This window comes from Dasypus novemcinctus, chromosome X (genome assembly GCF_030445035.2).
Source record: "Dasypus novemcinctus isolate mDasNov1 chromosome X, mDasNov1.1.hap2, whole genome shotgun sequence".
Classification (NCBI taxonomy): domain Eukaryota; kingdom Metazoa; phylum Chordata; class Mammalia; order Cingulata; family Dasypodidae; genus Dasypus; species Dasypus novemcinctus.
In genome coordinates this window covers 177,836,146-177,839,526 of record NC_080704.1, presented here as the reverse complement: position 1 = coordinate 177,839,526, position 3,381 = coordinate 177,836,146, and positions in this window count along the sequence as shown.

Below are 3,381 nucleotides of genomic sequence, written 5' to 3'. Positions count from 1 at the left end.
TCACAAAAATTTTATAGTAGACTCTTAGTAAATCCACTCTAGTCCATATTTTATTCCTCCATTCTGTGGACCCTGAGATGGTGATGACCTCTCCACCTCTTGATCAAGAGGGGGCTTAGGTTCCACATGGATGATGGATGCAAGTCCTCTGCTTACAATTGTAGCCACTCTTGATTCTGTGGTGTGGTGGTTAACCATCTTCACCTCCCTGTTTGCTGACGCGGTTAAGACCAATGAAAAGGAGAGTAGGAGGCACCACTCTGCTGAGGCTCAGGCCCCAGCTGGCACATGGGCCATCCAGAGATTCAAGTGTCCTGAGTATGGACAATTCCTAGTACCGATCACAGGTTCAGTAAAGTGACAGAAGAGGCATGTGTAGAAAAGACACATCTGAGTCCAGCTCCATCACACTCAGGAGCAACAATTCCAAAGTAGGGCCCTCTGACATGGCACAGAGTTCCAAATCCATTTGCTGTGTCTATATAGCCTGTGGATTTCTGTAGTCTTCAGGAGAACCAGTACCCAGGGTTGTATCTACTTTTGATTTTTCTGGGTTCCTGGTGAGGTGTGGCTAAGCACAACCCCTCTGATGACCTCCTGACTCTTTTTGGAAGACTCTTAGTCACATCAGGTCATTCCTCATTGCCATTTCCCCCTTTTATTCAAGGTCAAAAGCAGTTATTAACACCTGATCCAGCAAGCAGGCTGAGATATTCTGCTGCTCTGAGTTTATCCTTTTATTCAAGGTCTCTTTCTAGATGCTTCTCCAATTAATGATTGTTAGTAATCCCTCAATGCCAGGGAAGCTCATCCCCAGGAGTCATATCCCACATTGTGGGTAAGGTAATGCAGTTACATACTGAGTTTATCTTAGAGAGTGGCCACAGTTGAGCAACATAGAGGCTCTCAGAATGTTACTTTTAGGCACCCTACAGCTCTAGGCCTAGTTCATATTTCAGGCACACAGCCTCCTAAGGATAGTCATCACTATCAAGGGCTCATTATTGGACCATCCTTCCTTGTTGACTTGCCATTGCACTTGAGGGATTATTGTTGTTCCATTGAGGAATGTGACAGAGCTCTCCTGGGTGGGAACTCAGCACTCCCACAGTTGACATTTGTTACTGTAACGAGTATAAAATTACCCATCATATATCCTAACATATTTATGTTCCCTATATACATGCCCTGGAGAACACCCCCCTCAATGACACCCCATGCCAGAGTTCTTCCCTTGCAATTGTTGAAACTCTCTGTGGTCCAAAACTTCAACAATGAATCCTAATATATTGCCAACTTCAATTAATAGGAAATTGAAATACAGTGATAGGATTAAAGTTTAGAAATAGAATACATAGTAATTTAGAAATATTAAAATAAAGTAAAAATAAATTGGTGTATTAATAAAATGAAAAATATTATAAAGCTTTGTTTCTAATGTTTTGCCGTTCATCACTGTAATAGGTGTTGCCATGGATGTACAGTAGCAAGACACTTTCATTTCTTCCTCTGTGTCTACATTCTTTCTATTTTCTTTCTAAGTTTTAATTTTGTCTTCAAAAAAGTTTTAAATCACAGTAATTCACAAACACAATATAGGGGATTCCCAGATAGCCAACATCATACCCTTTTCCCCTTTCACCAGCAATGATCTCTTTACATATTCATGTTATATTTGCTGCAGCTGATGTACAAATTTTTAAACATAGCTATCAAGCATGTTTCCATTTTGACTTACATTATTGTTTATACTTTAGATTGTGCAAATTTCTAAATTTTTAGTTTTGTTATGTTTTACATTATATTTTACATTTTAGTATATAGACTTTTATACACTTTAGAGGTAAATTGACATGTCCATCATTGCATGACGTTGTGGAGCACTTCCATTGTGCCCCCAATTACCCTGCTTCCATCCATGCTATACATCTCTCTCCCTCCCCTCAGGGCACAATATGACACACAATCTTCACTACTTGAGGAACCAGACTTACAGATACTGCAACAATGCTGAGGGCTTGACATACTAGACTGCCCTATCTAATTGGGAGCCAGCGATCCTCTTGAGAGACACAATTCCCTCTCTTTCAGAACATCAGGTCTCCCCAGGATGTGGGTACACCTTCACACTCACTGTATGGTTCTCCACCCAATGATATAACAAAATGAGCACAAATGTTATAACAAAATGACAAAATGAGCACTCACATACTCCCTAGAAGCTTGCCCCATACCAGATACTCCTCCCTTAAGTACCCTAAACACGTGATCCTTCCTTATATTTTCTAAAGAGTTTTCTCAAGAGTATAGTTTCAACCATATACATGACAATCTTATATATTCAATGGTTCCCCTCTGCCCTTCCCCAATTCCTTGGGTCATCTAACCCATCGTCCCAATGCTACCCTCCCTCAAACCCACAAAACCCACCCAAAGGTATCCCTGTGTCCCTATCTTGTCCCTTCCCTATAAAATACTTACTTCCAGCTGACCATTTCTTATTACAAGGTCTTGTAGGTATTTCCCTACACTGTTTCCCAAGGTCTTTATGGTCTTGGCTCTTATATTTATGTCTTTGATCTATCTTGAGATGATTTTTGTATAAGGTGTGAGAAGGCAATACTCTTTCTTTTAATTAGGAATATTCATTCTCTGGACACTATTTACTGAAGAGGCCATTCTCTCCCAGTTGAGTGGGCTTGGTGCCATGGTCAAATATCAGATGACTATACATATGAGGATCTATATCAGAACTATCCACTCTGGTCCATTTGTCAGTGTGTCTACCCTTGTGCCAATACCATGCTGTTTACCCTACTGTAGCTTTGTAGTATGTTTTGAAGTCTGGTGTTATGATTCCTCCAGTTTCATTTTTCTTTTTAAATACATATTTGGATATTCAGGGCCTCTTTCATTTCCAAATAAATTTCATAGCTAGTTTTCTCTAGTTCATTAAAAAACGCTGTGTTGGTTTTTATTGGAATTGCTTTGAATCTGTAGATCAGTTTTGGTAGGATAGACATCTTAATAATATTTAGTCTTCCTATTCATGTGCAGGGAATATTCTTCCATTTATTTAGGTCTTCTTTGATTTCCTTGAACAGTGTTGTGTAGTTTTCTATGTATAAGTCTTCTACATCTTTAGTTAAGTTTATTCCTAGGTATTTACTATTGTAAATGGTATTTGTTTCTTGATTTACTCCTCAGATTGCTCATCATCAGTGTACATAAGTGCTATTGATTTTTGTGCATTGATCTTATACCCTGTGACATTACTGAATTCATTTATAAGTTCTAGAAGCTTCGTTGTAGTCTTCTCAAGGCTTTCTATGTATAAGATGATGTCAACTGCAAATAGTAAAATTTTGACATCTTCCTTTC